General features: G+C 45.2%; 1 protein-coding gene across 2 annotated transcripts in view; it reads left to right on the forward strand.

The window, feature by feature from the left end:
• The window catches only part of plxna4 (plexin A4), a 689,385-nt gene that overhangs the window by 24,985 nt on the left and 650,601 nt on the right, over nt 1-13,799 (forward strand). The gene's annotated exons all lie outside the window — the stretch shown is intronic.

Here is a 13,799-nt window from a genome sequence, read left to right on the forward strand (position 1 = left end):
CCTAGATGTCGTTTTTAAAAATTGCTTCAAATGAAGCCTCAGTGTAAGCCTCATGACTTCAACCAAGTGCGGGATGCCAAAACTATACTTGATCTTAGCCAAAAGGCAGGCTGTTAGACAGGTATTGAGTCAGGAACATCGAACTACCAAATCTTTAAGAGTCTTACTGCCGCCTCTCCAAACCCTGGTTCCCTAGCCTGATCCCACTCCACAGAAATGTTTAGTATGCAGTATGCACATGCTGTGTACAGTGATATCTTTATTGATGTAGATTTGTGAGCAGGTTACCAGTACTCCAAAGATAACAGATTAGTGTGTGTCCCCCCCCCAAGGCTGAATAGCTGTTGGTACAGGATGTGGACAAGGCACTTAAGACTAATGACCCTGTGCATATCTCGAAGAAGAAATAACATCTCCACCATATTTTTTTTGTGGCATTTTCCATGCTTTCATTCTGTGGTGCAGTTAATGTATGACCCTGTTATATTTGCAGATAGCTGAATGTGTAAAAAAAAACCCTTGAGGTGAGACTTTGGGTTTGAGGGTGGAAAATGTCATTTCTCACAATTGAGTGCGGAAAACAGAGGCCCCAAAGCAGTACCGTACTAAGACAACTTGTAGCTGTTAGCATGACCTGTAACCAGATACAACTGTGAACAGATCACAGTCAGTGTATTTTTTGTATTGTATTTTTTCTCACTCAATCTTTCATTTGTTTTGGAAAAAGAGGACTTTTGCTCTTTGCCCTCACTCGAACAGCTTATCTGTAGTTGACAACGAAGGATTAGACATGCCCCACACCGCCCCCTCCCCCTGCCACAGTGAGGCTTGAAATTGGCAGGAGTGGGATTGCTCCTTTGTCCCACATGTGGGTGATGATGCTTGTCTGCACCTTTGTCAACTGGCCCCCTGTGCCACTCTGCAGAACTGCCTCACAGTGAAGATATCCCGTGCTGATCTGCGACAGTCGCTAGAGAGCTTGCCAGCTAATGATGCCTGCTCGGGATATTTCATCACACTAAAGGCACCATATCAATAGAAGTTTAAATTTGTACCACTTGGTTTGGATGTGACCATTCAGCAGTAACCAGTCACAAAGTAAATCGCACTGCCCTCTTTCTGAGAGATTAGCAGAATACAGAAATCACTCAATTTGGATCCAGTATGGGGGGGAGAGGGGGGGTTTGTTTAACGAGAGTAGTGATTTTTTTTTCGGAACAATTTTAATCAAGATTGATTGATTAAAAGTGCTGAAATTAATAGTCACCAAAAGTGGTTTAATTTGATAATGTAGATTCTCAGAGCAGCATGTGTGATTGGGAGTTAACAACTGATGATTCAGAAGGTCAATGCTGCCTCTGATTTTTCTGTGAGTTGAGCCACCACACCCACCCTCTCCTGATTCGAGAGTCCACCCTGCCCTTGATGCCACTGTTAATGCAGAAGTCTGCTCCGTGCCGGCACTGAGACTCCCAGAAAGCAAGCTTACTTAATATGCGGTTTTAATGTGGAGAATTGGATTAATCTTCGGGAGGCCAGAACCATAGTTGACTTGATTGCAAAGAAGGGATGTTATTCCAAAAGATTTATATGCTCAATAATTGGGACACAATGGTAAATTAATCCCTCTGTTTTATTCCCTCTTTGATTACTGAGTGATATCTCGATTCTGTTTCTAAAGTCAAGTAACAAATATTTAATTTTGAGCTAATTTTAATGGCTCTCGGGTGGCAGGGATTAATTGTGTTTTGAGATTTCAGTGACAGCGTCTCTTTTTTGTGTGGTGATTAATGTCTGGAGATTTCTATTATTTGATTTACATATTAAATAGAGGCTCATAAAACAGGACTGTGAGAAGAGGATGCGTGATCCTCGCCTCTGAGATTGGCTTTTCTGGCAGTGGTTGGGAGGAGTTCCCTGCTTCTATTGAGACCTTTGGTTAGAGAAATTGTTCTGTCGTGTACCATAACATTGATGGTGTGGGAAGATTTAACTTCACAAACTGTATGTGGGAGAGAACTACCTCTGCTGTGCAGACTAACTCCGCCTTATTTATTAATGTCACAAGTAGGCTTACATTAACATTGCAATTAAGTTATTGTGAAAATCCCCTAGGTGCTACACTCCGGTGCCTATTTCAGGTACAATGAGGGAGAATGTAGCATGGCCAATGCACCTAACCAACACGTCTTTTTTGTATTATCTTAGCCATCCTGAGTTCACCTTCTCTTCAACCCCTCTCGATAATCTCTCCCTTGGAGAGCTTGGATGTATTGCAGCCTATGGTGTTAGTCTGATCTGAAGCTGAGGAGCAGATTGTTGGGGGGCACTGGGGAGAAGGGGACGTTGTGATGTGTAATAGAGGAGGGAAGAGGGGCACATTTGGTGTCATGATGATTTGAGGACTGAGTGCACAGAATCTGAGTTTGTTTAAGTTTATTTATTAGTGTCACAAGTAGGCTTTACTTTAACACTGCAATGAAGTTACTGTGAAAATCCCCTAGTAGCCACACTCCGGCACCTATTTGAGTACACTGCGGGAAAATTTAGCATGGCCAGTGCCGCTAACCAGAACGTCTTTTTGGACCGTGGGAGGAAACTGGAACACCTGGAGGAAACCCATTCAGACATGGGGAGAATGTGCAGACTCTGCACAGACAGTGACCCAAGCAGGAATCGAACACGGGTCCCTGGCACTGTGAGGCAGCAGTGCCAACCACTGTGCCATTGTGCCGCCCCGCTCTGCCTTGTAACTCCGAGGATCATCTTCCTAAGTATTGCTCTTGCTCCATGCGAGTGAACATGTGGACCACACGCATGTAAATGGATGCATGTTTGCACTAAGGCAAAAATTGCAGGGGAAAGCAGAGCGGAAGGGGGAAATTTGGTTAACTCTTTAAAAGAGCTGACATGGACACAATGGGCTGAATGGGTTTGTTCTGTTTTGCATGATTCTACAAAAGGCTCACACAAGAACTCCTCTGGCCTAACCTCTAGTCCCATTCCTGGAAACACACATCATCCCTCTGCAACATCGCTTGTCTGGTGTACTCACTGTATGGTGCACTCACTTAACATGGTGCAGTTTTTAGAAGTGCTTCCCATATCTCCCTTGACAACTCGCAAACCCCTTCAGCCACTGCTAATTGGAGTTAGTGATTAGTATGGTTTATAAATTTAAAAGAATGTTTTTTGTGGGGGGTAATAAAACCTTCCTGAAAATAATGCAATGGGAACACAGCACCGTTTTGCACATGGTGTTTCAGTAAATAAGTCACCCGTTGTAACTGTTTACATGGTACATATCACACGCCTGACAGTGTATGCTGGTTCATTTCAAAACTAATTAGAGTATTTGTACAGGTGCTTGACTTGATAGGTTTGACTCTGCTTTTGAGACTTGTAACTGCCCCTGTTTCTGTCTACAGATAAGATGAATGGAACAAATGAAAATTCAAACACCCTTTTCTAAATATTTATCTTAACAGGCCAACTATCAGTTTTACAGCAAATTTCAAATGGCCCATATTTTTTTGCCTTCACTCATCCATCTCTCCTTTTAGCGAGCTGCACAGTGGTTAGCACTGCTGCCTCTCTGCGCCAGGGATCCGGGTTCAATTCCGGCCTCGGGTCACTGTCTGTGCGGAGTCTACACGTTCTCCCCGTGTCTGTGTGGGTTTCCTCCGGGTGCTCCGGTTTCCTCCCACAGTCTGAAAGACGTGCTGGTTAGGTGCATTGGCCTTGCTAAATTCTCCCTCAGTGTACCCAAACAGGCGCCGGAGTGTGGCGACTAGAGGATTTTCACAGTAACTTCATTGCAGTGTTAATATAAGCCTACTTGTGACAGTAATAGGGAAAAGGAAAATGATGTTGAGGGATTCATTCTGGGCATGAGGGGAACATGTCTCTTTCGCTTGCCTTGGTTGCTTCTCTTCCACAACATTCCACATTGCCCCTCCATTGCCAGTACTTGTGGCTTTGTTGTTGGCTTAAAAGCAGTTGATGATATTGAGCTGCAACCTATAAATTCCGGCCAGATGTTGGTCCTCTGGAAGTCTATTTGCCAGCGATGCCTCAGTTTAGTTTGTGAGGGGAGTCTAGCCTCCAGTTGAACCCGATTCTGTGGGCCCACGTCCCTTTCCAGCAGTAGTTGGTGACTTTGGGGTTCTGTCCTCCCTGATGTCAAATAATTCCGGGACCTTTTGTGAGAACAGTCCCAAGCTAAATCTTGCTTTAACAGACACAAAATACTGCGGATGCTGGAAATCTGAAATAAAAAGAAAGCGCTGGAAAATCTCCACCGATCTGGCAGCAGCTGTGGAGAGAGAAACAAAAGTAACATTTCAAATCCATATGATTGGGCGGCACGTTGGCACAGTGGTTAGCACTGCTGCCTCACAGCTCCAGGGACCCGGGTTCAATTCCGGCCTTGGGTGACTGTGCGGAGTTTGCACGTCCTCCCCGTGTCTGCCTGGGTTTCCTCCGGGTGCTCTGGTTTCCTCCCACAGTCCAAAGATGTGCAGGTTAGGTTGATTGGCCATGCTAAATTGCCTCTTAGAGTCAGTGGGATTAGCAGGGTAAATATGCGGGTATAGGGCCTGGGTGGGATTGATATTCATGCAGGCTCGATGGGCCAAATGGCCTACTTCTCCACTATAGGGATTCTATTATTCTTCTTTAGAATCTTGCTTTACTTGTTGTGTAGCGACCCTTGTTGGAAAGGCTGCGTGTGTTGGGTGAGGATGGGAGTCAAATAACCTGTTGGCACTCCACTCTTGGCGCACCCTAAAGACTTAATTTATCCATTGAAGACTTCAACAAATAGAATCCAATGGTTCAGTTGGCGGGTCTGTTGCATTTGGCTTAGAAATTGATTAAAATGATCAATTAACTTTGGGAGATCGGGAATGAGAAGTGCTGCTGACGCCAGCTTGTTTTTGGGAAATGGACATTTTATTTCGTTAATTCAGAACCACGATTTGTCCTTCACTCAAACTGTTGGAGGAGGCGATGGGGTCCTTGCAGCTCGGAAGAAGAGGAGCAGATTAACTGTCCATGTTTACTTGGGCACAAGGCGAAACTGGAGGTATTAGGGCTTCCTAATCTTGAAAAGAGGTGACCGTAGAGGCACATGTGGTAATAAACCCTGATAGGAAGGGGAGCACTGTTCACATTAAACCTTGATGTGAGGACCAGCGGGTGTTGGAACGAGCTATCAAAAGGTTCACCACCACCTTCTCGAGGGCAAGTGGAAATGCGTAACAAATGCTGACCTTGCCAGTGAATATACTCAAAAAAAATTGAAGAGGATTTTGTTGTTACATCTTGCAGCTAACTGCATTATAAAAAAATGCATGTACTGTTAACAAGCTGTGAATGTCACAATGATAGTGTATTCATTTTTTAAAATGCCTGGTATTGAGCAGTTGTTCAACAACATGATTGCAATTTGATTAAAGGACAATGGCAGTAGGAGTGTGTTTATGTTTGCTATTAAATTCCTTTGGTATAAAAGAAAGCAAAAATAGTCTGGGACTGATTGCGTTTTCCTGATTCCTGACAAGGCCATCTATGCAGACCTGTATGCTGACAAGGATAGAGGAAGACTATTACCCATATGTGAATGATATTGCTAAAATACACATGCAAAGGGCAGTATTTAAGTGCTTGGAGCATTTATAAAGAGAGACTCACACAGCAGTGCCATGCAACCATAGATTAAGGTGGTTTACAGATTCTGAGCTCGCGTGCCATTTCTGCGGCCAAGGGGTGTCTGTGTTCCGTGTTAATGTCAATCACCGGAGGTCGCAGCCACTTTTAAGTGACTTGAAGGGCCTGCTCTTCAATCTCTGGTTACACTTCAGCCCCACGCTCCTAATCTACAGGCATGCGGTGTGGAGGGGGTGGGGAGGGAGGAGAACCTCCTTGTAAACCTACTTCTAAGTTGGCCATTAACAGGCTGAGACAGCAGGCAGTCAAGGGGGGTCATCTGACCCCACTGTCTGCTCTTGCCCCATGGTTACATTACGGCTGGGTGTCCTTGGAGAGGGAGCATGCGGTGTCCACTGACACACGTCTGTGACCGATGGGCACCATGGGAGCTGGGGTGCATCATCACCTGCAGTAATGATATTTTGGTTTAGATAGTTAAGTTACCTTTCCCATTTTGTTTTAGTTATAGTTGTCTCACCAGGGGCTGCCATCCCCCCTCTTTCTTTGTTTTTTGTTCTATCAAGAATATAAAGAGAGACTTCTGGGACACTGGGGGTTAGTGGGGAGGAAGCAGGCATATGTTATGCTGCATGCTGTAAATAAACCTATTTTCAAAAAAAAATTATTGTTCATAGAATCCCTACTGTGCAGAAGGAGGCCATTCGGCCCATCAAGTCTGCACCGACCACAATCCCAGCCAGGCCCTATTCCTGTAACCCCACATATTTACCCTGCTAATCACCTGACACTAGGCTAAATTTAGCATGGCCAATCAACCTAACCCGCACATCTTTGGACTGTGGGAGGAAATCGGAGCACCCGGGAGAAACCCACACTGACACAGGGAGAATGTGCAAACTCCACACAGACAATGACCCGAGGCCGGAATTGAACCCGGGTCCCTGGCGCTGTGAAGCAGCAGTGCTGACCACTGTGCCACTATGCAGCCCCTAAAACTTCAACTGGCTTGGGATTGAATTAACAAGGATTGTCTCATCAGTCCAACCTCCTGCACCTAGAACAAACATATGGACCAGCATTCTCTGGTCTCGTATGCCCCACCACCGCTGCCAGTGAGAATAGAGAATTTGGTGCTCAGTTGAGTGCCAAATTCATTGCAGCGGGACTGGAGAATCCCAGCCATCGACTCGGCATAGGCGTGCCAATTAAGCATCTTAAAGGCATTCTGCCTCTGTGACCCATCTTAAGATCTGTCCCATTGTTGATTGGTTTGTGTAAACAAGTAGTTCCTGATAACTTACGGCAAACTTGGGGCTGATAAGTTGAACTTGCCTTTTCTTTCAATGATTGAAGGTGTCAGTTCCAAAATACCAACAGAATGGCCCCCTTGCCAAGCTCCCACTGACTCACTGTCAGTCCAACCATTAGTGTTCGCCATGCCATTTGGTAACTTGTGTGTCTCCTGAACCCCTTCAAGACCAGAAGGACCAATCTTTCTTCTCCCACCCTCAGTCTCTTACATACCTGGGACATTCAGAATCATATTCAGTATCTCCTCCTCCAGGGTTTGTATGTTTGCTTTTGACTTGTTGAGCAAACCTGCACAAGTTTTTCTGATCAGAATATTGTACTCGTTTAAGGAAGACTTCCTCTATATATTCTTCTGCTGTGTTTTGTTTTATTGTTGAGGAATCTCAGGGACTAGCCAGAACAGCAGGGTGGTAATTTGGGAACTAACAACGAGGCAAGGCAAAGGTGTTTCGGGCACTGAGGGTCCACATTCCCTGATGCTCGATTCAGGAATGTGTGGCTCCATGATGGGAACATGTACTGACAATTGGCACCTATAGGTGCAAGGTACAATGACTACTTGCATTGTTTTTATACTAATTTATGGGATGTGGGCATCAATTCCGAGCCAGCATGTATTGCCCACCTCTAGTTACCCTTGAGAAGGCAGTGGTGAGCTGCCTTCTTGAACCACTGCAGTCCCTTTGGTAGGTACACCCACCATGCTGTTAGGGAAGGAGTTCCAAGAATTTGACGCAGCAACAATGAATAATGGTAGAGGTCATGGGTTGGGGCTGGGATATGTCCTGGACCTGCTTGTAAACCTTCTCCACCTGGACTGGTGTTATCCTGCTGGAACTCACCACGGGAAACGATAGAGGACATATAATATGCCCAGAGTGCCATCAGCGGCACGGTAGCACAGTGGTTAGCACTGCTGCTTCACAGCTCCAGGGACCTGGGTTCGATTCCCAGCCTTGGGTCACTGTCTGTGTGGAGTTTGCACATTCTCCTCGTGTCTGCGTGGGTTTCCTCCGGGTGCTCCGGTTTCCTCCCACACTCCAAAGATGTGCAGGTTAGGTTGATTGGCCATGCTAAAAATTGCCCCTTAGTGTCCTGAGATGCGTAGGTTAAAGGGATTAGTGGGTAAATATGTAGGGATATGAGAGTAGGGCCTGGGTGGGATTGTGGTCGGTGCAGACTCGATGGGCCGAATGGCCTCTTTCTGTACTGTAGGGTTTCTATGATTTCTATGAACTGATGTTCTCAAGCACCTTTGATCTAACCTGGTAAAACATCCTAAGGCTCTTGAGAGTAGCAATTATCAAACCATATTTGACAGAGAACATTAGGACAGGTGACAAAATAAACTTGGCCAAAGAGGTCAGTTTTAAGATGCATCTTTAAAATGGAAAGAGATGTAGAGAGGCAGTGTTTGAGTGTCATTTTGAGTACAGGGTGTTCTTATAAGCCTTTCTCCTATGTAATTGTTTTACTGGGGTCCATTGAGGGTCCTGAGCTGGTGTGGGGTTTGGAGGCTTTTCAGTTTGTAGAGATGATCAAAGATTTTCCCAACTCCCACTGCCCATCTTGAGGGTGAAAATCCAGACCAATCATCTCTCCACATTCCAATAGTGACTAGCCTTCAATAATACCTCACTGTACATTTACAGAGGTCATGAAAGATACTGTAAAAATGCAAGTTCTTCTTTATTTTTCTGCTAGACAAGATGAGGAAGGTTTTGTAACTAAGGCCAGGAGTGCTGCCCATGTTGCTTAAAAGAAGGATCATCTTTGAATAATAATGAAGTTTAACGATGACAGTGACTCAACAGAACAGGAAGACAGCAATAACTATGAAAACAGGAGCACTAATAAAACAGGTCTTACTTACAGAACACCTCTGAGGTGCTAACACGAATCCCGTGAACATTGTGGAGGACCAGGATGTGCCTATCCACACAATGAAGCCAGCCAGGTTGTGAGTGCAGGGTGTAGGTTCATGACCGAAACCAGCTTGCAACTTTAAAAGGCACTCTGAACAATTCAGAAACCTTGGGCATGTAAAGTTTATTTATTAGTCACAAGTAAGGCTTACATTAACACTGCAATGAAGTTACTGTGAAATTCCCCTAGTCGCCACAGTCCAGCGCCTGTTCAGGTCAATGCAGCTAACCAGCACGTCTTTCAGAATGTGGGAGGAAACCGGAGCACCCGGAGGAGGATGTGCAGACACGGGGAGAATGTGAAGATTCCGCACAGACAGTGGCCCAAGCCGGGAATCGAACCTGGGTCCCTGGCACTGTGAAGCAGCAGTGCTAACCACAGTGCCACTGTGCTGCCCACGGTGGGGTCAGCAATCCTGAAATTAGTACCTGTCGACCATTTTTAAAGGGCTCCGACTGGTGAAAATCCAGAGGGAGGGAATTCCAGCGGCTGGAGCCTAGGAAATCAATTGTTTAGATTCCCACAGGAGGATTGGCCAGTTGGCTGAGGTACCAGAAGGAAGCCACCCTGCATTCTAATCCATTAGAAAAGTCGGGAGGAGTGCGGAGTGGGTTCAAGCGAGGAAACCTATTTGCCCCTCTAATAGGCTGTGGGTGTTCTGGGTGATTTGAAATTTTCAAGATTAAGATTGTTTTGTTAGGCCTGGGCATCAAGGGAGCAAAAGCGGGTAAATGAAGGTGAATCTAATTGAATGGCGGACAGGCTTGAGGGGCCAAATGGCCTATTCCTGTTATGGCCTTGGTTACTGGTGTCACGTGGCCTGGGCTGTTGACGGACCCAGAGTGGATGGTTCTCATACTCCCAGGAATACAGGACAGTGGGCCTACCTGAAGGGGTGATGGAGAGTGTGACAGCGGATAGTATGGTTATGACATTGCATTCCAGCCTGGAATTTGAGCCTTGGCTTGTAGTTTCGATGTAAATCGTACAGAACAATCTTTAGACAGAATAGTTCCAATTTAAACAGCCGGATCACCAATTATAACCCAGGGCAGAAAGTGGGAAAACAGCATTCTGACAAGAAGCCTAATAAATTATTAAATTGCAGCAATTAAAGTATCTAAGGGAACACGTCTCTTTTTTCCCCCCTACACTTTGCAGCATAAATAAGCAAGAAGAAAGTCTTTTTTAGTTACGGGGCTGACCTGACTGCCCAAACTTGGAGAGCTGTTGGATTTCCTGAAGCTGAATTCATTGAGAGTCAGGGTGTGGAGAACCATGATACTGAGGGTTCCCTGCTGAGAGGGAAGTGCAGGAGCACTGATCTAGCTAGACAGGTAGTCATTATCCCGTCTCAGTAAGTCTCTACATTCACAGCAACGATTAGGTTCGAGGGCAGACTGTAGAAAGGGGTCGATTCTTCTGCACTTGAGAGGTGATCTTGTGCTAAGAGGATAAGGACAGATAAACCCCGAGCATGCTTTCCAAATTGAACCTTGACTTCTGAACAAAAGCATTCAGTTGTTGATTGATGCACGGCATGCTACTCATTGGCATCGCTCAGATATGGAGGATGGCGGCTTCAGCTTGATTGAGCCTTTCACGAGATTGATACCGAGCTGGGAGGATATCCTCATCAGGAAAGTCTGAATAGATCCCGGCTCTTTTCCCGGGAAAGAGAGGACTGTGATATATTCTGATTCGGGATGATTGAAGTGTTTCATAGAATGGCCTTGTGGTATTATCGCTGGAATATTAATTACTGTATGCTAATACATGTGACAATAATAAATCAAATCAAATCAAAATGTTAATCCAGAAACTCAACTAATGTTCTGGGGCCCTGGGTTCGAATCCCACTGCTGCAGTTGATAAAATTTGAATTCAATAAAAAAAATCTGGAATTGAGAATCTATTGATGACCATGGAACCATTGCCGATTGTCGGAAAAACCCTATTTGGTTCACTAATGTCCTTTAGAGAAGGAAATCTGGTCTGGTCCACATGTGATTCCAGAGCCACAGCAATGTGGTCAACTCTTAACTGCCCTCAGGCAACTAGGGATGGGCAATAAATGCTGATGTGGAAATGTTGGCCAGACAGCGACGCCCATGCCCCGTGAATGAATTTTAAAAAGGATCATACGGTGCAGAAGAGGCCCTTGGGTCTGTGCTGACAATTTGAAACACCTGAACTCCCACCTAATCCCATCTGCCAGCACTTGGCCCATAGCTCTGAATGTTATGACGTGCCAAGCACTCAATCAGGTACTTTTTAAAGGATGTGAGGAAACCTGCCTCTACCACCCTCTCAGGCATTCCAGATTGCCAGCACCACTGCTGTTTGATAGGATAGACATAGAGGATGTGTGGGTGAGACCAGAACAAGGACCCATAAATATAAGATGGTAGCTAATACATCTAGGAGGCAATTCGGGAGAAATCTCTTTATGCAGAGGGTGGTTACAATATGCAATTTGTTACAACAAAGTATTGTTCAGGTCAAGACGCATCGATGCATTCATTGAGAACCTGAGAGAGAAAAGTAAAGAAGGATATGTTAATAAGGTTTGATGAAGTGGGTTGGGAGGAGACTTGTGTGGAGCTTCAATACTACATGGACCAGTTTGGCCGAATGGCCTGTATCTGTGCTGTAGACTTGATGTAGCCTTCAGGAATAATGTCAGATAAGTTTAAATGGAGGCTAGCTGGGATGAATAGTTTTTCGCAACCCGACTAATCTTAAAGGGCCAGAACACACAGAGCCGACAATGAATTTTGTTCATCATTGGTTTTCAATATTTTGCCCAGTCGTGGCCCTAATGTTGTCCACTGTCAAATGACTGATTTCCTGTACCTGATTGGTGTCTCTTAATATTGAGTGAAGGCCGGACCGCTTACAGCTAGCTTGTTTTCTCAGGATACACAAACTGCTATTCCGCTCTGCAAATGCCAGCATAGGAGGACATCATTTTTTTGTTTATTCATTCGTGGGACATGGGCGTCGCTGGCTGGCCCTTCCCAGTTGCCCTTGAGAAGGTGGTGGTGAGCTGCCTTCTTGAAACGCTGCAGTCCACGTGCTTTGGGTTGACCCACAATGCCGTTGGGGAGGGAATTGCAGTATTTTGACCCAGTGACTACGAAGGAATGGTGACGATAATTTAGAAGAATGAAGGGAGATCAAATTGAGGTATACAAGATGATAAAAGTTATGGATAAAGTAGACGTGGAGTGGATGCTTCCTCTTGTGGGGCATTCTAGGATGAGAGGTCATAGTCTTAGGATAAGGGGTAGCAAATTTAAAACAGAGTTGAGGAGAAACTATTTCTCCCAAAGGGTTGTGAATCTGTGGAATTTGCTACCCCAAAGTGTCGTGGATGCGGGGACAATGAGTAAATTTAACAAACAACAAAGTTTGTTTGATAAATTTACTCACTGTCCCAGCATCCACCAAGGAGGAGTTAGATTTTTAATTGGTAATGGGTTGAAGAGTTATGGGGAGAAGGCAGGAAAATGGGGATGAGGAGCATATCAGCCATGATCGAATGGCAGAGCAGACTCGATGGGCCAAATTGCCTAATTCTGCTCCTATATCTTAGAAACTTATATATTTCCAAGCCAGGATGGTGAGTGGCTTGGAGGGGAACTTGCAGGTGGTGGTGTTCCCATGTATCTGCTGCCCTTGTCCTTCTAGATGGAAATGGTCATGGGTTTGGGAGGTGCTGTCTGAGGATCTTTGGTGTGGAGATGCTGGTGTTGGACTGGGGTAAACACAGTCAGAAGCCTCACAACACCAGGTTAAAGTCCAACAGGTTTATTTGCTGGCAAATGCTACTAGCTTTCGGAGCGCTGCTCCTTTGTCAGGTGAGTGGGAGTTCTGTTCACAAACAGGGCATATAAAGACACAAACTCAATTTACAGAATAATGATTGGAATGCGAGTCTTTACAGCTAATCAAGTCTTAAAGGTACAGACAATGTGAGTGGAGAGAGCATTAAGCACAGGTTAAAAAGATGTGTCTTGTCTCCAGACAGTACAGTTAGTGAGATTTTGCAAGTCCAGGCAAGTCGTGGGGATTACAGATAGTGTGACATGAACCCAAGATCCCGGTTGAGGCCGTCCTCATGTGTGCGGAACTTGGCTATCAGTCTCTGCTCAGCGACTCTGCGCTGTTGTGTGTCGTGAAGGCTGCCTTGGAGAACGCTTACCCGAAGATCAGAGGCCGAATGCCCGTGACCGCTGAAGTGCTCCCCCACAGGAAGAGAACAGTCTTGCTTGGTGATTGTCGAGCGGTGTTCATTCATCCGTTGTCGTAGCGTCTGCATGGTTTCCTTTGGTGATCTTTGGTGCATTGCTGCAGTACATCTTGTAGATAGTGCACATCGTCAGTTGTGGCTATCCTAGTATTGGCTCTTCCACTCCAGCTCCCCACTCAAATCTTATTTCTGTATTCTATTTCCCACATTCTTTTGTAGATTGTTTGCTCTTAAATCCGTTTCCAATTCTCTTTCAAATGATTTTTATTCTCTGCCTCAATAGTCAGTTCTTCTGACACTTCATATTCTGACAGTTAGCCCTGTGTGTGTGTGAGACTTGCTTCCAATTCTCCCCCGTTCCTCTTTCATTTGGTAACTGATCTCAATCCAATCCCCTTTTGTCAACCAAGAGAAGCTGCCTTCTATTTACTTTCTCAAGATTCCTCTTGACTTTTAGCCATCAGAGGAGATAATAAACCAAGGATATCCCATCAGATGGTGACTAGTGCGCTGTGGATTTAAACAAAGGAGGATTTTGTGTCTGGTTCGTAACCAGAGGACACCGATTTAAGATAATTGGTAAAAGGAGCAGAGAAGAGAATTTCATTTTCTTTAAAAAAAACACCAAGTTATG

Source organism: Mustelus asterias, chromosome 19, assembly GCF_964213995.1.
Source record: "Mustelus asterias chromosome 19, sMusAst1.hap1.1, whole genome shotgun sequence".
NCBI lineage: Eukaryota > Metazoa > Chordata > Chondrichthyes > Carcharhiniformes > Triakidae > Mustelus > Mustelus asterias.